This window comes from Pseudophryne corroboree, chromosome 1, assembly GCF_028390025.1.
Source record: "Pseudophryne corroboree isolate aPseCor3 chromosome 1, aPseCor3.hap2, whole genome shotgun sequence".
NCBI classification, from domain to species: Eukaryota; Metazoa; Chordata; class Amphibia; order Anura; family Myobatrachidae; genus Pseudophryne; species Pseudophryne corroboree.
The window spans coordinates 233,276,587-233,301,937 of record NC_086444.1 but is presented as its reverse complement, the minus strand read 5'-3'; the positions used below and the strand labels follow the sequence as shown (position 1 = coordinate 233,301,937).

The window sequence follows — 25,351 nt, the reverse complement described above, 5'->3', positions numbered from 1 at the left end:
CACATACATAAAAAAATTCAGGTTCAAGATGGAATCGCTCAGGGCGGTTATTGCGAGCCTGGACGAGGGGGATTACATGGTATCCCTGGACATCAAGGATGCTTACTTGCATGTCCCCATTTACCATCCTCACCAGGAGTACCTCAGATTTGTGGTACAGGATTGCCATTACCAATTCCAGACGCTGCCGTTTGGACTCTCCACGGCACCAAGGGTATTTACCAAGGTGATGGCGGAAATGATGATACTCCTTCGAAAAAAGGGAGTTTTAATTATCCCGTACTTGGACGATCTCCTAATAAAAGCGAGGTCCAAGGAACAGTTGTTGGTGGGAGTAGCACTATCTCAGGAGGTTCTGCACCAGCACGGCTGGATTCTGAATATCCCAAAGTCACAGCTGGTTCCGACGACACGACTACTGTTCCTGGGTATGATTCTGGATACAGTCCAGAAAAAAGTGTTTCTCCCGGAGGAGAAAGCCAGGGAGTTGTCATCTCTAGTCAGAGACCTCCTGAAACCAAAACCGGTATCAGTGCATCGCTGCACGCGGGTCCTGGGAAAGATGGTGGCTTCTTACGAAGCAATTCCCTTCGGCAGGTTCCATGCCAGAATCTTTCAGTGGGACCTGTTGGACCAGTGGTCCGGATCGCATCTTCAGATGCATCGCTTGATAACCCTGTCTCCAAGAACCAGGGTGTCGCTACTGTGGTGGCTGCAGAGTGCCCATCTTCTAGAGGGCCGCAGGTTCGGCATACAGGACTGAGTCCTGGTGACCACGGATGCCAGCCTTCGAGGCTGGGGGGCAGTCACACAGGGAAGAAACTTCCAAGGACTATGGTCGAGTCAGGAGACTTCCCTTCACATAAATATTCTGGAACTAAGGGCCATCTACAATGCCCTAAGTCCAGCAAAATCCCTGCTCCTACACCAGCCGGTGCTGATCCAGTCAGACAACATCACGGCAGTCGCCCATGTAAATCGACAGGGCGGCACAAGAAGCAGGATGGCGATGGCGGAAGCCACAAGAATTCTCCGATGGGCGGAGAATCATGTACTAGCACTGTCAGCAGTGTTCATTCCGGGAGTGGACAACTGGGAAGCAGACTTCCTCAGCAGACACGACCTCCACCCGGGAGAGAGGGGACTTCATCCAGAAGTCTTCCAGATGCTGGTAAACCGTTGGGAAAAACCACAGGTGGACATGATGGCGTCCCGCCTCAACAAAAAGTTAAAAAGATATTGCGCCAGGTCAAGGGACCCTCAGGCGATAGCTGTGGACGCTCTAGTGACACCGTGGGTGTACCAGTCGGTTTATGTGTTCCCTCCTCTGCCTCTCATACCAAAGGTATTGAGAATAATAAGAAAGTGAGGAGTAAACACCATTCTCGTGGTTCCGGATTGGCCAAGACGAGCGTGGTACCCGGAACTTCAAGAGATGCTCTCAGAGGACCCGTGGCCTCTACCGCTCAGACAGGACCTGCTACAACAGGGGCCCTGTCTGTTCCAACACTTACCGCGGCTGCGTTTGACGGCATGGCGGTTGAACACCGGATCCTAAAGGAAAAGGGTATTCCGGAAGAAGTCATTCCTACGCTTAAGGCCAGGAAAGATGTTACGGCAAAGCATTATCACCGCATATGGCGGAAATATGTTGCATGGTGCGAGGCCAAAAAGGCCCCAACAGAGGAATTTCAACTAGGTCGATTTCTGCATTTCCTGCAAGCAGGAGTGAATATGGGCCTAAAACTAGGCTCCATTAAAGTACAGATCTCGGCTCTGTCGATTTTCTTTCAAAAAGAACTAGCTTCAGTACCTGAAGTTCAGACATTTGTGAAAGGAGTGCTGCATATTCAGCCCCCATTTGTGCCTCCTGTGGCACCTTGGGATCTCAACGTGATGTTGAGTTTCTTAAAATCACATTGGTTTGAGCCACTAAAAACCGTGGATCTGAAATATCTCACGTGGAAAGTGGTCATGTTATTGGCCTTGGCTTCAGCCAGGCGAGTGTCAGAATTGGCGGCTTTATCATGTAAAAGCCCTTATCTGATTTTCCATATGGATAGGGCAGAATTGAGGACTCGTCCCCAGTTTCTCCCTAAGGTGGTATCAGCGTTTCACCTGAACCAGCCTATTGTGGTGCCTGCGGCTACTAAGGATTTGGAGGACTCCAAGTTGCTAGACGTTGTCAGGGCCCTGAAAATATGTTTCCAGGACGGCTGGAGTCAGAAAATCTGACTCGCTGTTTATCCTGTATGCACCCAACAAGCTGGGTGCTCCTGCTTCTAAGCAGTCTATTGCTCGCTGGATTTGTAGTACAATTCAGCTTGCACATTCTGTGGCAGGCATGCCACAGCCAAAATCTGTAAATGCCCATTCCACAAGGAAGGTGGGCTCATCTTGGGCGGCTGCCCGAGGCGTCTCGGCTTTACAACTTTGCCGAGCAGCTACTTGGTCAGGGGCAAACACATTTGCAAAATTCTACAAATTTGATACCCTGGCTGAGTAGGACCTGGAGTTCTCTCATTCGGTGCTACAGAGTCATCCGCACTCTCCCGCCCGTTTGGGAGCTTTGGTATGATCCCCATGGTCCTTACGGAGTTCCCAGCATCCACTAGGACGTTAGAGAAAATAAGAATTTACTCACCGGTAATTCTATTTCTCGTAGTCCGTAGTGGATGCTGGGCGCCCATCCCAAGTGCGGATTGTCTGCAATACTTGTAAATAGTTATTGTTAACTAAAGGGTTATTGTTGAGCCATCTGTTGAGAGGCTCAGTTGTTTTTCATACTGTCAAACTGGATATAGTATCACGAGTTGTACGGTGTGATTGGTGTGGCTGGTAAGAGTCTTACCCGGGATTCTAAATCCTTCCTTATTATGTCTGCTCGTCCGGGCACGGTGTCCTAACTGAGGCTTGGAGGAGGGTCATAGTGGGAGGAGCCAGTGCACACCAGGTAGTCCTAAATCTTTCTAGAGTGCCCAGCCTCCTTCGGAGCCCGCTATTCCCCATGGTCCTTACGGAGTTCCCAGCATCCACTACGGACTACGAGAAATAGAATTACCGGTGAGTAAATTCTTATTTTTTCATATGCATCACTGTAATTTCCTCTTGTCTGATATATGGAGTGTGGAGGGGACACTTTCCAGGCGCTAGATATGGCAGTTATACCCCATGTCTGCAGCAATACAAATTTAAATGAACGGTGTAATCATTGTAGAGATTTTATCATATAACTTAATTCGATACTTCACTTTCTTCTGATCAGGTAACACATTGGGCCTGACTCGGTAACTGTCGCGAATGGTTGACTTTCTCTCTCTACTGCTCATACGTACATAGAAGTCACCCTGCGCATGAGCTAATATTGTGATGGAGGATTGCTTTACCAAGTGACTGTCACGGAGCATTTGTAGGTGGTAACGGGGGTGGTAACTCAAATGCAGGCATGTTGTGACAGTGTCATGAGTGTGACTTGTGTTCTTGAGACTCTGATCCCATATGCAAAAAAAATGGTTTCGGCATCTTGCGTCTAACAACCATAGGGTTATTCTGATGTTCACTGAGCCACTGATTTGCGTCCATTGGTGGAGTCTTCAAGCGGTGGATCCAGGACACCAGCAGTGGTCGTCTCAATACAAATCCATGCAGCTGCGACATTGGCACCTTTTTGCACACCTGCTTACAGGTTAGCTGCTGCAATGGCATTTGCAACAGTCTCTGAATCAGGCCCATTGATGGAGCAAGCTTCACCCTCATGACAAGTCATAGATGAATACCCATTTGATTAACAGTTCACATTAGTGTGTAGAATAGAGGTTTTTAAATAATACTTATGCGTCACCGCTAACTGCACAAGGTTCTGTAGTCACTGTTTTGTCACCATGCTTAAATCCTTACTGCTTTATTATTATTTCTCTGACGTCCTAGTGGATGCTGGGAACTCCGTAAGGACCATGGGGAATAGCGGCTCCGCAGGAGACTGGGCACAACTAAAGAAAGCTTTAGGTCACCTGGTGTGCACTGGCTCCTCCCACTATGACCCTCCTCCAAGCCTCAGTTAGATTTTGTGCCCGGCCGAGGTTGGATGCACACTAGGGGCTCTCCTGAGCTTCTAGAAAGAAAGTATAGAATTAGGTTTTTTATTTTCAGTGAGACCTGCTGGCAACAGGCTCACTGCAGCGAGGGACTAAGGGGAGAAGAAGCTAACCTGCCTGCTTGCAGCCAGCTTGGGCTTCTTAGGCTACTGGACACCATTAGCTCCAGAGGGATCGACCGCAGGCCCAGCCTTGGTGTTCGGTCCCGGAGCCGCGCCGCCGTCCCCCTTACAGAGCCAGAAGCAAGAAGAGGTCCGGAAAATCGGCGGCAGAAGACATCAGTCTTCACCAAGGTAGCGCACAGCACTGCAGCTGTGCGCCATTGCTCCTCATACACACTTCACACTCCGGTCACTGAGGGTGCAGGGCGCTTGGGGGGGGGGGGGGGCGCCCTGAGCAGCAATAAAAACACCTTGGCTGGCAAAAATACCACAATATATAGCCCCAGAGGCTATATATGTGGTAAATACCCCTGCCAGAATCCAGAAAAAAGCGGGAGAAAAGTCCGTGAAAAAGGGGCGGAGCTATCTCCCTCAGACACACTGGCGCCATTTTCTCTTCACAGTGCAGCTGGAAGAAAGCTCCCCAGGCTCTCCCCTGTAGTTTTCAGGCTCAAAGGGTTAAAAAGAGAGGGGGGGCACTAAATTTAGGCGCAATATTATATATACAAGCAGCTATTGGGGAATTTTCACTCAGTTATAGTGTTAATCCCCACATTATATAGCGCTCTGGTGTGTGCTGGCATACTCTCTCTCTGTCTCCCCAAAGGGCTTTGTGGGGTCCTGTCCTCAGTCAGAGCATTCCCTGTGTGTGTGCGGTGTGTCGGTACGGCTGTGTCGACATGTTTAATGAGGAGGCTTATATGGTGACGGAGCAGATGCCGATAAATGTGATGTCGCCCCCTGTGGGGCCGACACCAGAGTGGATGGTTAGGTGAAAGGTATTAACCGACAGAGTCAACTCCTTACATAAAAGGGTGGATGACGTAACAGCTGTGGGACAGCCGGCTTCTCAGTCCGCGCCTGCCCAGGCGTCTCAAAGGCCATCAGGGGCTCTAAAACGCCCGCTCACTCAGATGGCAGACACAGATGTCGACACGGAGTCTGACTCCAGTGTCGACAAGGTTGAGACATATACACAATCCACTAGGAACATCCGTGACTTGATCCCGGCAATAAAAAAAATGTGTTACACATTTCTGACATTAACCCTCTAAAAATGGGTTTTTATGTTGGGGAGAAAAAGCAGGCAGTGTTTTGTTTCCCCATCAGATGAATGAATGAAGTGTGCGAAAAGCGTGGGTTCTCCCCGATAAGAAACTGGTAATTTCTCCTTCATCCACTAGGGGCCACTGGAGTGTAGTTACAATGGGGAGATAGTAGGTGGTATTGGTAGCTGGCACTTTAAAAATTCTCACACTGTGGCTAGCTCCTCCCCTACTATCTCCCCTCCAAGCCAGTCTTGGTTAAGTGCCCGAGGTAGCTGGTTCACTTGGGTTTAGCTGAAGAATTTTCTTCTTTTTTCTTTATTATTTTATTTTTCTTACACACACTCACAGACTGGCAGCTCTGCCACTGCCAGTCTGCACCGTGGGAGCTGCCGGCGGGGTCCCATCGCAGCTGCGTGCGGCTAGGGATGGGCCCCGGCTGAGGGAGACACTGAGCTCTCCTGAGTTGGCGGACACCGCTGCGTGCGGCGCGTGTCGCGGCCACTCCATCCAGCAGAAGATTCCGGCAGCATGGCAGCGGTGAGTATCAAAAATGGTCGGACACCGCTGCGTGCGGCTTGTGTCGGGACCACCCCACCACAGAAGATTCCGGCTGGACGCCGCTGCGTGCGGCGTGTGTCGGGGCCGATCCACCAAGAACACAGTGGTGAGTGAAGTATACTTTATTTGTGGTGGCTATGTATGTTTTTAGAGCAATCTGTTTATTGTTGTACAACCCACTCCAGAAGGGCTCTCTGGGGCTGTAATGTACTTTATTGTATCCTTACCTGTCCTCCTCATGGAGAAACAGACAGGATGATTGGGGGAGGCTGAGTATGTGTTTATACAACCCTGACTGAAAAACGGGTGTGTGTCATTCTGATAACCCTCTGCTCCCCCAGCTCCCCGCACCCCCCGCACCCACTCAGCGCGACTCACAGAGCCGGCACAGGGATCCCGCTCGAGCGCAAAGCAATGTTTAAATTTGGCGCCTTGTACGGAGGGGGCGGAGCTAAGTCCCGCTCTGTAGAGCGAGCTCAGCGCTCCCTGCTCCCAGGCGGCGACTCGCGCTCTGTTCAGCGCAACACTCCCCGGCGGCGGCTAGCAGATACAGGGCTCTACTAGCGCTGTATAGCGGGCTCAGCGCTCAGCGCTCCCCGGCGGTGACTCGCAGGCCCAGCGGAGGGTACAGCTCGCTTCCCGCTTAGTTTTGCAATAAGGCGCCATAGCCGGGGGGCGGAGCTAACTCCTGCTCTGTACAGCGGGCTCAGCATTCTCCGCTCCCCGGCCACTGTTATAGTGTAATAGGCATTTATGTGAGTTTAATGCACATGGTGCTGAGGAGAATGTGATATAGTCAGAGTGGTTCAGCACTAATCCAGTTATCCACTATATAGATTTTATCGCATAGCCCAGAGGAGTTTCACTCTGGCGGCCATTTCCTCCCTGCACAGACCTGGCTTCATATTTGCAGTGTCTCCTATAGCCCAGTGGGCTAATCTTGCATACTCAGAGACAAATACAAATAAAGTCCCAGGTATATTAACAGTTAACCCGCTTTACTCAGCGGGCTCCCAGGTCTCCCCGTCGCTAGGCAACAGCTCTGGGATTTGTAACTTTTCGATACTTCAGGCTGCTGAAATATAGATACATTCCTCCTGCAGTAGAGTCCTCTACCCAGCATTTTCCTACTTGCAAATCAGGGAACCTGCTCTATTACAGTAGCTGGGACTCAGCTCAATAATAATTAAAAGGATCTACTGTGCAGTATTTATTTACCTACGGTGTGTGTGTATATATACATATATAGTTATGTTTGTGCATGTATATATATATAGATATATATATTTAAGTGCGTGTAGGTATGTATATAGATAAATCCATAAAATACCAGATATAGGGGATAAAAGCCTACGGCCACACCACCCTGAACACGCCCGATCTCGTCTGATCTCGGAAACTAAGCAGGGTCAGGCCCGGTTAGTACTTGGATGGGAGACCGCCTGGGAATACCAGGTGCTGTAGGCTACTTCCGCAATGTTTTCTAATAACAACATCTTGCACATAACATTTTCCCCCATCTTTCTCACAGGCTGGTCACCATTTTGAAAAGCCAGCGGAACCTCAGAGAAACATCTGGTGCACCTTAATTAGCGGTACACTAAATACAGGGCGGGGTGTTGCCTTCCCTTTATTATTCCTTGTTGTCACTAGTTACTAATGCTATTTGTAATTGTGGAATGCGTGTAAGGCATCAGACAAATAGCGCTGCGGCTCAGTACGCTAGTAGCGGGTATCTGAACAGGGGTTTGAATCCAAACAAAACTTTAAGGAGAACTCCTATAGCCTAGGGCTAAGACTCCTGTCCCACAGCGCAGCGTTGCTGGTTCAGGTCTCCGCTGCTCCAGAAAGTTTATTTTAATCGTATCGGTCACTACACATTATAGTGCAGACCTTACGTAGGGCTCTGTTTATTTAACCCACCTTTTCTCCTTTCGTTTGTCTCTCCTGGGATAGTCGAAGAATTCCCTCTTAGGTGTGAAGTATGCGGCGGAGCCATCTGCTTCGCCCTCCACGCACCTGCACACCCCTGTTTGATCAATGATGCAGGTAATGTCACTATTAACCAGACAATAGCTCATCAGGTAAACCCTTGGACTTTGGTTTCCAAGGTCACAGGATCAAATCACAGCGGGACCAAACACACCTTTCCAAAAAGAAACTTTGCTAACATTCCATGCATTACTGATGTCTGTTTTCTGTGGATCTGAACCAGTGTCTCAGAATATACAGGTACATAATACAGCAGTTCATCTGATACTGCAGGTAAAGGAGGAGGACACGTCAAGTCCATCAGGGTTCCACGCCATTGACGAAAATGACAGCGACTGGTTCAGTTTCGGATGAGCTGGGCAGGCTCCGGTAGGCGGCCGACAGACACCCGAATACACAATATCAGGTATCAAACAGGGTTTGTTTTCCTATCTTTTCCCCGCAGATGGCAGGAGATGGTATCAGAACCTCTCTAGGGTATACACCTCGGTGTATCGCCGGTCCATCAAGCCGCCGTTTTCCTGAGGCAACCTTGCTCAGGGATCCATCGACATATGCGGCAGCATGGTTCTACCGTATCCGGAGCAGGTAGGTTGGGGAACAATTGTCCTCTAGGTTACAGGATGCTTCGCATCAGGATCAATTGATACTTTGATACAGGTCAGAATCACGATTCTGCTTTATGTTCCTTGGAGGTCTCCATGTCTACAGACTCGGACCCTGCATCTTCGCTTGGGCTGTCTTAACCCGACGACCTCTGGGGCTGCGACAGTGACAAGTAAACATGAAATCCTACGGGGCAGATGGTTCTGGGGAAGGAACTTTCTGCAGGATTTCTTGAACCAATGGAGGTAGGTCCACTTTGATTTCTCCTACTACTGCCCCAGCTCCAAGACAGACCTTTACTGGTCTTCCCTTTAGATTGTTTCGTGCCCTTTCAGGTTTTTGACTCCACACGGGTGATATCTTCGTCGCCAGGGGTTCTCAGGGTAAAAAGGCTGAAGCAGAGGTTCAACATCCTCAGTCCAGTCTGATTTTATGTCATCCTATACACCCATTACACCTGCAGGGTCCCAGGGTAGGCGCAGGTCGATGGGAGAAGGCTTGGGCGGTTACAACCGTCTCAGGAGTCCCTCGGCATGGGTCGGCTGATTTACGATGACAAGAGAGTCATACTGCAGGCTGCGCTCCATAGGTTTCTAACCGCAAAGGGTGTTGATCCCTGTTTTACACATATCATTTGAATTAGGACAGTTCTCAGGCCTTTGTTTTCTTTTCACGTTCCGAAGCCAAGTGGCTCGGACAGGCCTATTCTGGCCTTACAATCCTTTTAGTCTGTGATTGCTAGTTTAAACAAGAAAGGGAGTTTTACGTGTCCCTTGTCTTCAGAGATGCCTGTTTACTGATTTCCGTTGGACAGGCTTTTCTCAGATTCCCCCTTAACAGGATTCTCATTTTCACTGTAAGTCCTTTACTCTTCTCTCTTCCGCTCCCACAGAGTTTAGGAAGATAACAGAATAACTCTTTTTCAAGGGCAGTGGGTGACGTTGGTTCCCTAATGGGACAATTTACTGCTACTATCCCACTCTGTACATTAGGTGGCTTCTGAATATCCGGAGGATCCACGAGCTTCTGATTCGACACAGATCCAATTTATGCTCCGCATAGACGTTTCTCAACACGGTCCGTCAGAGGTTTTTTCATTCCTCGGCACCAGAGACTCTATTTCTTCAGTCAAGTTGCGACGTAATGAGTGGTCGCCTCCATTCCTCTCGGAACGGGGGACAACAATCTTGTTTCCAGATCAAGCCACCAGGTCAGACTCCTGGGTGAGGGAACATGCCCCGGAGTTTTGTCAGCTGGTCCGCTGTGGGCGGAGATTTCGGATCGACCTCAGGGCGTTCTGACTGACTCTTTAACCCTTTATTACTCTCGGACGGCAGTAGCCGTGGAGGCCCTCAGGGCTCCGGGGAGTTTTCTGGTTATTCTATCCTGCCTCCTTTTCTATTTCTACTTCATGTTCAGTAACACAGGAGGGGATTATGCGTGCTAGTCCTCTCGGTGGCGCTGGTTGGGCCACGCATGACTTGAAGATACAGATACGCCTGTTGTCAGTAGAGGAGCCTTGGCTCCTACCTCGACGGGACTGTCTACTTCAACAGGCTCCTTTTTTTTTTTCTCCTTGTTCAATTTTACACTGGTTTCGGTTACCCGTGTGACTGTTCACGAGACCTCAGAAGGGAGGAGTTCCCTAGTTCGGTTAGGCCTACTGGGCTCCGATTTCAGAAGTCTATTACCTCTTCTCGCTTTTGCCACTTTGGGAAAACTTTATGGAACATAATGAAGATAAAAGGGGGTTTTTCCCCCTTCTTCCAGTTACCATTCATCTTTGGTTTCTCTGGGAGGTTTTTTTGCTCCGCTGCGCTTCAAACCACACTGACCGGAATTTTAGGTCTCTGCCTTTTTCGCTTTTCTTCCAAATGAGATTAGCCTAGCGGCCGTAAGTTCGGCCTCTTGTTCAGGGAGTACTCTATTGGCAACTCCCCGGGCTCGGCTTCGGCCTCAGCGGTCGTTTCTTCCAGAGGGGAGGTCCATTTTTCATATAAATCTGACACTAGTGGTTTTCAATCCTCTCTGAATGTTGTCAGGGCTCGTCAACTCTCTCTACAGAGGTCTCAGGCTATTCGATGAAGTGTTTTTTCTTCTTTGCTCTGGACGATGCTCCCGTACTAAATAGCCGGGGCCCCAGCATATGCTGGACAGTTGGATACATCTGATCATCAGACAGTCTTCTTGGCGGTTACTAGGGAACCTCCGTTTTCCAATTCAGCGCGCTTTACGCGCATTGTAAGACCTTCGTGGGCAGCCGCCCGCGGGGTCTCCATGAATATTTTGTCGGGCGGCTACTTGGTCAAACCGACATTCGTTTTGTCAAATTCTACAAGTTTGACACTTTTACGGCCTCTGCATCACTGTTTGGCCGAGCAGTTTTTACAGGACTCTCAGCGCTTTCCCACCCGTTTTTTGGGAGCTCTGGGACGTCCCCATTGTAACTACACTCCAGTGGCCCCTAGTGGATGAAGGAGAAATCAGGATTTTGGTACTTACCGATAAATCCCTTTCTCCGATTCCACAGGGGCCACTGGACGCCCGCCCAGCGCTGTTTCTCCTGATTTTTGTTTGATTAACGATTGCAGATCACCATATGACTGCTTGTTGGGTTCAGGCTAGCCTGGTTTTTTGTCAGGTTCTGTTCCAGGTTTAGTTTGTGTTCGCCTGGTTTACAGGGCGTCGTTAACCTCCTCTACCTTACGGTTTGTTTATTACAGCTCTCCTCGGGCACAGTTTAACGTAGACTGGCTTGGAGGGGAGATAGTAGGGGAGGAGCTAGCCACAGTGTGAGAATTTTTAAAGTGCCAGCTACCAATACCACCTACTATCTCCCCATTGTAACTACACTCCAGTGGCCCCTGTGGAATCGGAGAAAGGGATTTATCGGTAAGTACCAAAATCCTGATTTCTAAAAAGTTACTGATGGCGTACCCTTTCCCGCCAGAGGATAAGTTACGCTGGGAGATATCCCCTAGGGTGGATAAGGCGCTCACACGGTTGTCAAAAAAGGTGGTACTGCCGTTTTAGGAACGGCCACTTTGAAGGTACCTGTTGATAAAAAGCAGGAGGCTATCCTGAAGTCTGTATTTACACACTCGGGTACTAGACTGAGACCTGCAGATGGTGCTGCTGCAGCGTGGTCGGTGACCCTGTCAAACATGAGAACATATTAAAGACGTCGTCTTATATATGAGGGATGCACAGAGGGATATTTTGCCGGCTGGCATCCAAAATGAATGTAATGTCCATTCTGTCAGGAGGGTATTAGAGACCTGTCACTGGACAGGTGATGCTGACTTTAAAAGGCGCATAGAGATTCTGCCTTATAAGGGTGAGGAATTATTTGGGGATGGTCTCTGGGACCTCGTATCCACAGCAACAGCTGGGAAGAAATATTTTTACCTCAGGTTTCCTCACAGACTAAGAAAGCACTGTATTATCAGGTACAGTCTTTTCGGCTTCAGAAAAGCAAGCGGGTCAAAGGCGCTTCCTTTCTGTACAGAGACATGGGAAGAGGGAAAAAGCTGCACCAGTCAGCCTGTTCCCAGAATCAAAATTCTTCTCTCGCTTCCTCTGAGTCCACAGCATGACGCGGGGGCTCCACAGGTGTAGCCAGGTACGGTGGGGGGCCGTCTCAAAAATTTCAGCGATCAGTGGGCTCGCTCACAGGTGGATCCCTGTTTCATTCAAGTAGTATTTCAGGGGTACAAGCTGGAATTCGAGATGTCTCCCCCCCCCCCCCCCCCGCCGTTTCCTCAAATATGTCTTGCCGACAACTCCCTCAGGCAGGGAGGCTGCGCTAGATAAGCTGTATTCCCAACAGGTAATACTCAAGGTGCCCCTACTTCAACAAGGACGGGGTTACTATTCCACACGGTTTGGGGTACCGAAACCGCATGGTTCGGTGTGACCCATTTTATATTTAAAATCCTTGAACACATACATAAAAAAATTCAAGTTCAAGATGGAATCGCTCAGGGCGGTTATTGCAAGCCTGGACGAGGGGGATTACATGGGATCCCGGGACATCAAGGATGCTTACCTGCATGTCCCCATTTACCATCCTCGCCAGGAGTACCTCAGATTTGTGGTACAGGATTACCATTACCAAGTCCAGACACTGCCGTTTGGACTGTACATGGCACCGAGGGTGTTTACCAAGGTAATGGCCGAAATGATGATACTCCTTCGAAAAAAGGGAGTTTTAATTATCCCGTACTTGGACAATCTCCTTATAAGGGCAAGGTCCAAGGAGCAGTTGCTAGTCGGGGTAGCACTATTTTGGAAAGTGCTACAACAGCACGGTTGGATTCTAAACAGTCCAAAGTCACAGCTGGTTCCTACGACACGTCTACTGTTCCTGGGGATGGTTCTGGACATAGAACAGAAATAAGTGTTTCTCCCGGAGGAGAAAGCCAAGGAGCTGTCATCTCTAGTCAGAGACCTCCTGAAGCCAAAACAGGTATCGGTGCATCATTGCACGCGAGTCCTTGGAAATATGGTAGCTTCCTACGAAGCAATCCCATTCGGCAGGTTCCATGCAAGAACTTTTCAGTGGTACCTGTTGGACAAGTGGTCCGGATCACATCTTCAGATGCATCGGCTGATAACCCTGTCTTCAAGGACCAGGGTATCTCTACTGTGGTGGCTGCAGAGTGCCCATCTTCAAGAGGGCCGCAGGTTCGGCATACAGGACTAGGTCCTAGTGACCATGGATGCCAGCCTTTGAGGCTGGGGGGCAGTCACACAGGGAAGAAACTTCCAGGGACTTTGGTCAAGTCAGGTGACTTCCCTACACATAAATATTCTGGAACTGAGGGCCATTTACAATGCCCTGAGTCAAGGCAAGGCCTCTGCTTCAAAACCAGCCGGTACTGATCCAATCAGACAACATCACGGCAGTCGCCCATGTAAACCAACGGGGCGGCACAAGAAGCAGGATGGCGATGGCAGAAGCCACAAGGATTCTCAGATGGGCGGAAAATCATGTGTTAGCACTGTCAGCAGTGTTCATTCCCGGAGTGGACGACTGGGAAGCAGATCTTCTCAGCAGACACGACCTCCACCCGGGAGAGTGGGGATTTCATCCAGAAGTCTTCCAAAGGATTGTACACCATTGGAAAAGGCCACAGGTGGACATGATGGCGTCCCGCATCAACAAAAAGCTATAAAAGATATTGCGCCAGGTCAAGGGACCCTCAGGCGATAGCTGTGGACGCTCTGGTAACACCGTGGGTGTACCAGTCGGTTATGTGTTCCCCCCCTCTGCCTCTCATACAAAAGGTACTGAGAATAATAGGAAGGCGAGGAGTAAGAACGATACTCGTGGTTCCGGATTGGCCAAGAAGAGCTTGGTACCCAGAACTTCAAGAAATTATATCAGAGGACCCATGGCCTCTGCCGCTCAGACAGGACCTGCGGCAGCAGGGGCCCTGTCTGTTCCAAGACTTACCGCGGCTACGTTTTGACGGCATGGCGGTTGAACGCCGGATCCTAAAGGAAAAGGGCATTCCGGAGGAAGTCATTCCTACGCTGATTCAAGCCAGGAAAGATGTAACTGCAAAACATTATCACCGCATATGGCGGAAATATGTTGCTTGGTGTGAGGCCAAAAAAGGCCCCAACAGAGGAATTTCAACTAGGTCGATTTCTGCATTTCCTACCAGCAGGGGTGTCTATGGGCCTAAAATTAGGCTCCATTAAGATACAGATCTCGGCTCTATTTTCTTCCAGAAAGAACTAGCTTCAGTACCTGAAGTTCAGACATTGTAAAAGGAGTGCTGCATATTCAGCCCCCGGTTGTGCCTCCAGTGGCACCTTGGGTTCTCAACGTGGTGTTGAGTTTCTTAAAATCACATTGGTGTGAGCCACTAAAAACCGTGGATCTAAAATATCTCACGCGGAAAGTGGTCATGTTGTTGGCCTTGGCTTCGGCCAGGCGTGTATCAGAATTGGCGGCTTTGTCATATAAAAGTCCTTATCTGATTTTCCATATGGATAGGGCAGAATTGAGGACTCGTCCCCAGTTTCTCCCTAAGGTGTTATCAGCTTTTCACTTGAACCAACCTATTGTAGTGCCTGCGGCTACTAGGGACTTGGAGGATTCCAAGTTACTGAACGTAGTCAGGGCCTTGAAAAATTATGTTTCCAGGACGGCTAGAGTCAGGAGAACTGACTCGCTGTTTATCCTGTATGCACCCAACAAACTGGGTGCTCCTGCTTCTAAGCAGACTATTGCTCGCTGGATTTGTAGCACAATTCAGCTGGCGCATTCTGCGGCTGGACTACCGCAGCCAAAATCTGTAAAAGCCCATTCCACAGGGAAGGTGGGCTCATCTTGGGCAGCTGCCCGAGGGGTCTCGGCTTTCCAACTTTGCCGAGCTGCAACTTGGTCAGGGGCAAACACGTTTGCTAAATTCTACAAAATTGATACCCTGGCTGAGGAGGACCTGGAGTTCTCTCATTCGGTGCTGCAGAGTCATCCGCACTCTCCCGCCCGTTTGGGAGCTTTGGTATAATCCCCATGGTCCTTACGGAGTTCCCAGCATCCACTAGGACGTCAGAGAAAATAAGATTTCTCTGACGTCCTAAGTGGATGCTGGGGACTCCGTAAGGACCATGGGGAATAGCGGCTCCGCAGGAGACAGGGCACAAAAGTAAAAGCTTTAGGATCAGGTGGTGTGCACTGGCTCCTCCCCTATGACCCTCCTCCAAGCCTCAGTTAGGTTTTTGTGCCCGGCCGAGAAGGGTGCAATCTAGGTGGCTCTCCTAAAGAGCTGCTTAGAGTAAAAGTTTTGTTAGGTTTTTTTATTTTCAGTGAGTCCTGCTGGCAACAGGCTCACTGCAACGAGGGACTTAGGGGAGAAGAAGTGAACTCGCCTGCGTGCAGGATGGATTGGCTTCTTAGGCTACTGGACACTAGCTCCAGAGGGACGATCACAGGTACAGCCTGGATGGGTCACCGGAGCCGCGCCGCCGACCCCCTTGCAGATGCTGAAGAGAGAAGAGGTCCAGAAATCGGCGGCTGAAGACTTCCCAGTCTTCTTAAGGTAGCGCACGGCAGCTGTGCGCCATTGCTCTCAGCACACTTCACACCAACGGTCACTGAGGGTGCAGGGCGCTGGGGGGGGGCGCCCTGGGCAGCAATGAAAGTACCTATGCTGGCTAAAAATACATCACATATAGCCTCTGGGGCTATATGGATGTATTTAACCCCTGCCAGGTTGTCAGAAAAACGGGAGAAGAAGCCCGCCGAAAAGGGGGCGGGGCCTATTCTCCTCAGCACACAGCGCCATTTTCCTACACAGCTCCGCTGCTAGGAAGGCTCCCAGGCTCTCCCCTGCACTGCACTACAGAAACAGGGTTAAAACAGAGAGGGGGGGCACTTATTTGGCGATATTATTATATATTAAGATGCTATAAGGGAAAACACTTATATAAGGTTGTCCCTGTATAATTATAGCGTTTTGGTGTGTGCTGGCAAACTCTCCCTCTGTCTCCCCAAAGGGCTAGTGGGGTCCTGTCCTCTATCAGAGCATTCCCTGTGTGTGTGCTGTGTCGGTACGTGTGTGTCGACATGTATGAGGACGATGTTGGTGAGGAGGCGGAGCAATTGCCTGTAATGGTGATGTCACTCTCTAGGGAGTCGACACCGGAATGGATGGCTTATTTAGGGAATTACGTGATAATGTCAACACGCTGCAAGGTCGGTTGACGACATGAGACGGCCGGCAAACCAATTAGTACCTGTCCAGGCGTCTCAAACACCGTCAGGGGCTTTAAAACGCCCATTACCTCAGTCGGTCGACACAGACACAGACACGGACACTGACTCCAGTGTCGACGGTGAAGAAACAAACGTATTTTCCATTAGGGCCACACGTTACATGTTAAGGGCAATGAAGGAGGTGTTACATATTTCTGATACTACAAGTACCACAAAAAAGGGTATTATGTGGGGTGTGAAAAAACTACCTGTAGTTTTTCCTGAATCAGATAAATTAAATAAAGTGTGTGATGATGCGTGGGTTTCCCCCGATAGAAAATTATTGGCGTTATACCCTTTCCCGCCAGAAGTTAGGGCGCGTTGGGAACCACCCCTTAGGGTGGATAAGGCGCTCACACGCTTATCAAAACAAGTGGCGTTACCGTCTCCAGATACGGCCGCCCTCAAGGAGCCAGCTGATAGGAGGCTGGAAAATATCCTAAAAAGTATATACACACATACTGGTGTTATACTGCGACCAGCGATCGCCTCAGCCTGGATGTGCAGCGCTGGGGTGGCTTGGTCGGATTCCCTGACTGAAAATATTGATACCCTTGACAGGGACAGTATTTTATTGACTATAGAGCATTTAAAGGATGCATTTCTATATATGCGAGATGCACAGAGGAATATTTGCACTCTGGCATCAAGAGTAAGTGCGATGTCCATATCTGCCAGAAGATGTTTATGGACACGACAGTGGTCAGGTGATGCAGATTCCAAACGGCACATGGAAGTATTGCCGTATAAAGGGGAGGAGTTATTTGGGGTCGGTCCATTGGACCTGGTGGCCACGGCAACAGCTGGAAAATCCACCCTTTTTACCCCAAGTCACATCTCAGCAGAAAAAGACACCGTCTTTTCAGCCTCAGTCCTTTCGTCCCCATAAGGGTAAGCGGGCAAAAGGCCAGTCATATCTGCCCAGGGGTAGAGGAAAGGGAAGAAGACTGCAGCAGGCAGCCCCTTCCCAGGAACAGAAGCCCTCCACCGCTTCTGCCAAGTCCTCAGCATGACGCTGGGGCCGTACAAGCGGACTCAGGTGCGGTGGGGGGGTCGTCTCAAGAGTTTCAGAGCGCAGTGGGCTCACTCGCAAGTGGACCCCTGGATCCTACAAGTAGTATCCCAGGGGTACAGATTGGAAATTCGAGACGTCTCCCCCTCGCAGGTTCCTGAAGTCTGCTTTACCAACGTCTCCCTCCGACAGGGAGGCAGTATTGGAAACAATTTCACAAGCTGTATTCCCAGCAGGTGATAATCAAGGTACCCCTCCTACAACAAGGAAAGGGGTATTATTCCACACTATTTGTGGTACTGAAGCCAGACGGCTCGGTGAGACCTATTCTAAATCTGAAATCTTTGAACACTTACATACAAAGGTTCAAATCAAGATGGAGTCACTCAGAGCAGTGATAGCGAACCAGGAAGAAGGGGACTATATGGTGTCCCTGGACATCAAGGATGCTTACCTCCATGTCCCAATTTGCCCTTCTCACCAAGGGTACCTCAGGTTCGTGGTACAGAACTGTCACTATCAGTTTCAGACGCTGCCGTTTGGATTGTCCACGGCACCCCGGGTCTTTACCAAGGTAATGGCCGAAATGATGATTCTTCTTCAAAGAAAAGGCGTCTTAATTATCCCTTACTTGGACGATCTCCTGATAAGGGCAAGGTCCAGAGAACAGTTGGAGGTCGGAGTAGCACTATCTCAAGTAGTTCTACGACCGCTCGGGTGGATTCTAAATATTCCAAAATCGCAGCTGATTCCGACGACACGTCTGCTGTTCCTAGGGATGATTCTGGACACAGTCCAGAAAAAGGTGTTTCTCCCGGAGGAGAAAGCCAGGGAGTTATCCGAGCTAGTCAGAAACCTCCTAAAACCAGGCCAAGTGTCAGTGCATCAATGCACAAGAGTCCTGGGAAAAATGGTGGCTTCTTACGAAGCGATTCCATTCGGCAGATTTCACGCAAGAATTTTTCAGTGGGATCTGCTGGACGAATGGTCCGGATCGCATCTTCAGATGCATCAGCGGATAATCCGGTCTCCAAGGACAAGGGTGTCTCTTCTGTGGTGGCTGCAGAGTGCTCATCTACTAGAGGGCAGCACATTCGGCATTCAGGACTGGGTTCTGGTGACCACGGATGCCAGCCTGAGAGGCTGGGGAGCAGTCACACAGGGAAGAAATTTCCAAGGAGTGTGGTCAAGTCTGGAGACTTCTCTCCACATAAATATACTGGAGCTAAGGGCAATTTACAATGCTCTGAGCCTAGGAAGACCTCTGCTTCAAAGTCAACAGGTGCTGATCCAGTCGGACAACATCACGGCAGTCGCCCACGTAAACAGACAGGGCGGCACAAGAAGCAGGAGGGCAATGGCAGCAAGGATTCTTCGCTGGGCGAAAAATCATGTGATAACACTGTCAGCGGTGTTCATTCCGAGAGTGGACAACTGGGAAGCAGACTTCCTCAACAGGAACGACCTCCACCCGGGAGAGTGGGGACTTCATCTGGAAGTCTTCCACATGATTGTGAACCGTTGGGAAAGACCAAAGGTGGACATGATGGCGTCCAGTATGAACAAAAAACTGGACAGGTATTGCGCCAGGTCAAGAGACCCTCAGGCAATAGCTGGGACGCTCTGGTAACACTGTGGGTGTACCAGTCGGTGTATGTGTTCCCTCCTCTGCCTCTCATACCCAAGGTACTGAAAATTATAAGACGGAGAGGAGTAAGAACTATACTCGTGGCTCCGGATTGGCCAAGAAGGACTTGGTACCCGGAACTTCAAGAGATACTAAGAAGGGACTTGCTTCAGCAAGGATCATGTCTGTTCCAAGACTTACCGCGGCTGCGTTTGACGGCATGGCGGTTGAACGCCGGATCCTAAGGGAAAAAGGCATTCCGGAAGAGGTCATCCCTACCCTGGTCAGAGCCAGGAAGGAGGTGACCGCACAACATTATCACCGCATTTGGCGAAAATATGTTGCATGGTGTGAGGCCAGGAAGGCCCCCACGGAGGAATTTCAACTCGGTCGATTCCTGCATTTCCTACAAACAGGAGTGTCTATGGGCCTCAAATTGGGGTCCATTAAGGTTCAAATTTCGGCCCTGTCAATTTTCTTCCAGAAAGAATTGGCTTCAGTTCCTGAAGTCCAGAAGTTTGTCAAGGGAGTACTGCATATACAACCCCCTTTTGTGCCTCCAGTGGCACTGTGGGATCTCAACGTAGTTCTGGGATTCCTCAAATCACATTGGTTTAAACCGCTCAAATCTGTGGATTTGAAATATCTCACATGGAAAGTGACCATGCTGTTGGCCCTGGCCTCGGCCAGGCGAGTGTCAGAATTGTCGGCTTTGTCTCACAAAAGCCCATATCTGATTGTCCATTCGGACAGGGCAGAGCTGCGGACTCGTCCCCAGTTTCTCCCTAAGGTGGTGTCAGCGTTTCACCTGAACCAGCTTATTGTGGTACCTGCGGCTACTAGGGACTTGGAGGACTCCAAGTTGCTAGATGTTGTCAGGGCCCTGAAAATATAGATTTCCAGGACGGCTGGAGTCAGGAAAACTGACTTGCTGTTATCCTGTATGCACCCAACAAACTGGGTGCTCTTGCTTCTAAGCAGACGATTGCTAGTTGGATGTGTAGTACAATTCAGCTTGCACATTCTGTGGCAGGCCTGCCACAGCCAAAATATGTAAATGCCCATTCCACAAGGAAGGTGGGCTCATCTTGGGCGGCTGCCCGAGGGGTCTCGGCTTTACAACTTTGCCGAGCTGCTACTTGGTCAGGGGCAAACACGTTTGAAAAATTCTACAAATTTGATACCCTGGCTGAGGAGGACCTGGAGTTCTCTCATTCGGTGCTGCAGAGTCATCCGCACTCTCCCGCCCGTTTGGGAGCTTTGGTATAATCCCCATGGTCCTTACGGAGTCCCCAGCATCCACTTAGGACGTCAGAGAAAATAAGAATTTACTTACCGATAATTCTATTTCTCGTAGTCCGTAGTGGATGCTTGGCGCCCATCCCAAGTGCGGATTGTCTGCAATACTTGTACATAGTTATTGTTACAAAAATCGGGTTATTATTGTTGTGAGCCATCTTTTCAGAGGCTCCGCTGTTATCATGCTGTTAACTGGGTTCAGATCACAGGTTGTACAGTGTGATTGGTGTGGCTGGTATGAGTCTTACCCGGGATTCAAAATCCTTCCTTATTGTGTACGCTCGTCCGGGCACAGTATCCTAACTGAGGCTTGGAGGAGGGTCATAGGGGGAGGAGCCAGTGCACACCACCTGATCCTAAAGCTTTTACTTTTGTGCCCTGTCTCCTGCGGAGCCACTATTCCCCATGGTCCTTACGGAGTCCCCAGCATCCACTACGGACTACGAGAAATAGAATTATCGGTAAGTAAATTCTTATTTTTACTCACCGGTAAATCTATTTCTCGTAGTCCGTAGTGGATGCTGGGCGCCCATCCCAAGTGCGGATTGTCTGCAATACTTGTATATAGTTATTGCCTAACTAAAGGGTTATTGTTGAGCCATCTGTTGAGAGGCTCCGTTATATTCATACTGTTAACTGGGTATAGTATCACGAGTTATACGGTGTGATTGGTGTGGCTGGTATGAGTCTTACCCGGGATTCAAAATCCTTCCTTATTATGTCAGCTCGTCCGGGCACAGTGTCCTAACTGAGGCTTGGAGGAGGGTCATAGTGGGAGGAGCCAGTGCACACCAGGTGACCTAAAGCTTTCTTTAGTTGTGCCCAGTCTCCTGCGGAGCCGCTATTCCCCATGGTCCTTACGGAGTTCCCAGCATCCACTACGGACTACGAGAAATAGATTTACCGGTGAGTAAAATCTTATTTATTATTATTATTATTATGCCACAAGTGGTCTGCAGTGCCAATGACAGTACAGGGTACGCAGAACATTGCATAACATTACAGTAACCAACAAATAAACAGAGCACAGGTAACAATTAGCCCACAATTCTCGGCACACAATACAGCTGGGAAGCAAGGTGAGTGAGGGAGTAATCAGCGAAGGGTGGAACCTGTCTCCAGTGGTGATGACACGATTAGCAGGAGTAGAGCCACTGATAGAGATGAATGGCTGTGAGCAAGAAGAATTCCGGCCACTGAGTAGGTGAAGGCTATCATTGAAGTGCTAGAGAAGAGGGCTGTTAGTACAGGAGGGAGGAGAACCCTGCTCCTATGAGCTTACAATCTAGGGGAGAGGGGATACTGACAGATGACATGAAAGGTGAGCATGTGGATGGGGGACCTGAGGGGAGGAGGCAGGCAAGGTAGAGGTGACTGAGGTAGGAGGGTAGGGTAGGAGTGACCTGGCGATGAGGTTAAGTAGTGGAAGGGTACGCTTTGATGAACAGGTGGGTTTTGAGTGCGCATTTGCAGCTATGCAGGGTCAGGGAGAGCCTGATGGAGCAAGGGAGCTCATTCCTGTGAAGGGGGCAGTATGTGCAAAATCTTGGATTTGAGCATGCAATACAGTAACCGAGGTAGAGGAGAGGCGACTGTCATTGGCTGACCATAGAGGGCAGGAGGTAATATGTAAGGAAATGAGGCTGGTGCTGTATTGAGCAGAGGAGTTGGAGAGGGCCTAGTATGTGAGGGTGAGGAGTTTGGGTTCTGTAGGGGAATGGGAGCCAATGCAGGTTTTGGCTGAGGGTAGTGGTGGATTTGTAACGGCGGGAGAGGAAGATGAGTCTAGCTTCAGTGCTGAGAACCAATCGGAGGGAAGCAAGATGGGAAGGTGGAAGCCCAGTGAGGAGAAGACTGCAGTAGTCGAGCCAAAAAACGATTAGTGATTGGATAATCAGTTCGGTAGCATTCTGAGAGAGGAATGGCCTGATGTGAGTGATGTTGCGTAGCTGGAACTGACAGGATTGAGCTAGAGCAGAGGTTCCCAAACTGTGTGCCGTGGCTCCCTGGGGTGCCTCGGGACACTTGCAGGGGTGCCCTGGGTTGGTGGTCCAGGACCAATTCTAATTATTCATGGTCAATATAAAAGTCAAAACCAGTGCTAGTGGCTGCCAGTCATAAAATATGTGGCCAAACAGAAGCAAATCTTGTCCCTCACCACACAACTGACCCTAAGGATGACATATAAATGCAATCTACTTAATGTAATATTTCTTTCTAAATTTCTCAATAAGAAATTTTTGGCCTAAGGGTGCCGTGAAACAAATTCTGATATTCTAGGGCGCCGTGATTCAAAAAAGTTTGGAAACCACTGAGCTAGAGATTGAATGTATGTGGGGGGGGGGCAAAGGAGAGGGTAGAGTCATGGGTGACACACATGCAGCAGAGTTGGGGAATAGGGGGATGATGGGGTTGTCAACAGTGATTGTTAGATTGGTGGGGATGGAGACTTGTTAGGGGGAAGATGATGAGTTTAGGTTTGTCCAGGATGGGACCCTGTGGGACTCCAGCAGGAAGGATGAAAGAGGGTGAGGTGCAGCCGGGGGCTACTGAAACATGATTGATTGTAGAACAGTTCATTGCAATAAAGTAGAGTAGGGGTTGCAAACCGACAAACCTAAAAATGTTTTCTCCGGCAGGGTCCACAGGTTATCCACAGGATAACAATGAGATATGATGAAGCGACAGCGGATTTGCACCAGTCGGTCAAGTTTTTCCGGCCTCCCAGCATGCAACAGGCCCGTCCATATATCCCCTCCTCCTTGCTCACAAAAATCAGTTTTCTCTGACGTCCTAAGTGGATGCTGGGGACTCCGTCAGGACCATGGGGATTAGCGGCTCCGCAGGAGACAGGGCACAAAACTAAAGCTTTAGGATCAGGTGGTGTGTACTGGCTCCTCCCCCTATGACCCTCCTCCAAGCCTCAGTTAGGTTTTTGTGCCCGTCCGAGCAGGGTGCAATCTAGGTGGCTCTCTTAAGGAGCTGCTTAGAAAAAGTTTTTAGGTTTCTTATTTTCAGTGAGTCCTGCTGGCAACAGGCTCACTGCATCGAGGGACTTAGGGGAGAGAAGTTCAACTCACCTGCGTGCAGGATGGATTGACTTCTTAGGCTACTGGACACCATTAGCTCCAGAGGGAGTCGGAACACAGGTCTCACCCTGGGGTTCGTCCCGGAGCCGCGCCGCCGACCCCCCTTGCAGATGCTGAAGATTGAAGGTCCAGAAACCGGCGGCAGAAGGCTTTTCAGTCTTCATGAAGGTAGCGCACAGCACTGCAGCTGTGCGCCATTGTTGTCACACACTTCACACCAACGGTCACGGAGGGTGCAGGGCGTTGCTGGGGGCGCCCTGGGCAGCAATGTATAATACCTTATTCTGGCTAAAAATACATCACATATAGCCCCTGGAGGCTATATGGATGTATTTAACCCCTGCCAGGTCTCAGAAAAACGGGAGAAGAAGCCCGGCGAAAAGGGGGCGGGGCCTATTCTCAGCACACAGCGCCATTTTCCCTCACAGAAAGGCTGGTGGGAAGGCTCCCAGGCTCTCCCCTGCACTGCACTACAGAAACAGGGTTAAAACAGAGAGGGGGGGGCACTTATTTGGCGATATGTATGTATGTGTATATATATATATATATATATATATATATATATATATATATATATATATATATATATATATATATATATATATATATATATAATATTAAAATGCTATAAGGGAAAAACACTTATATAAAGGTTGTCCCTGTATAATATAGCATTTTTGGTGTGTGCTGGCAAACTCTCCCTCTGTCTCCCCAAAGGGCTAGTGGGGTCCTGTCCTCTATCAGAGCATTCCCTGTGTGTGTGCTGTGTGTCGGTACTTGTGTGTCGACATGTATGAGGACGATGTTGGTGAGGAGGCGGAGCAATTGCCGGTAATGGTGATGTCACTCTCTAGGGAGTCGACACCGGAATGGATGGCTTATTTAAGGAATTACGTGATAATGTCAACACGCTGCAAGGTCGGTTGACGACATGAGACGGCCGGCAAACCAATTAGTACCTGTCCAGGCGTCTAAAACACCGTCAGGGGCGTTAAAACGTCCTTTTACCTCAGTCGGTCGACACAGACACAGACACGGACACTGACTCCAGTGTCGACGGTGAAGAAACAAACGTATTTTCCTTTAGGGCCACACGTTACTTGTTAAGGGCAATGAAGGAGATGTTACATATTTCTGATACTACAAGTACCACAAAAAAGGGTATTATGTGGAGTGTGAAAAAACTACATGTGGTTTTTCCTGAATCAGATAAATTAAATGAAGTGTGTGATGATGCGTGGGTTTCCCCCGATAGAAAATTATTGGCGGTATACCCTTTCCCGCCAGAAGTTATGGCGCGTTGGGAAACACACCTTAGGGTGGATAAGGCGCTCACACGCTTATAAAAACAAGTGGCGTTACCGTCTCCAGATACGGACGCCCTCAAGGAGCCAACTGATAGGAGGTTGGAAAATATCCTAAAAAGTATATACACACATACTGGTGTTATACTGCGACCAGCGATCGCCTCAGCCTGGATGGGCAGCGCTGGGGTGGCTTGGTCGGATTCCCTGACTGGAAATATTGATACCCTTGACAGGGACAGTATTTTATTGACTATAGAGCATTTAAAAGATGCATTTCTATATATGCGAAACTCTGGCATCAAGAGTAAGTGCGATGTCCATATCTGCCAGACGATGTTTATGGACACGACAGTGGTCAGGTGATGCAGATTCCAAACGGCACATGGAAGTATTGCCGTATAAAGGGGAGGAGTTATTTGGGGTCGGTCCATCGGACCTGGTCGCCACGGCAACAGCTAGAAAATCCACCTTTTTTTACCCCAAGTCAGAGTTGTTTCCACATGATTGTGCACCGTTGGGAAAGACCAAAGGTGGACATGATGGCGTCCCGCCTGAACAAAAAACTGGACAGGTCAAGAGACCCTCAGGAAATAGCTGTGGACGTTCTGGTAACACCATGGGTGTACCAGTCGGTGTATGTGTTCCCTCCTCTGCTTCTCATACCAAAGGTACTGAGAATTATAAGACGTAGAGGAGTAAGAACTATACTCGTGGCTCCGGATGGGCCAAGAAGGACTTGGTACCCGGAACTTCATGAGATGCTCACAGAGGACTCAGGGCCTCTGC

The 25,351-nt window shown here is 49.4% G+C and overlaps 1 protein-coding gene and 1 non-coding gene across 4 annotated transcripts in view; both read left to right on the top strand.

Moving 5' to 3' along the window:
• REEP5 (receptor accessory protein 5) overlaps nt 1–25,351 on the top strand; it is a 138,663-nt gene that overhangs the window by 34,838 nt on the left and 78,474 nt on the right. The gene's annotated exons all lie outside the window — the stretch shown is intronic.
• Nucleotides 7,211–7,329, top strand: LOC134933713 (5S ribosomal RNA). Its single transcript, XR_010179759.1, has one exon. It is a non-coding gene; the product is annotated as a 5S ribosomal RNA (ribosomal RNA).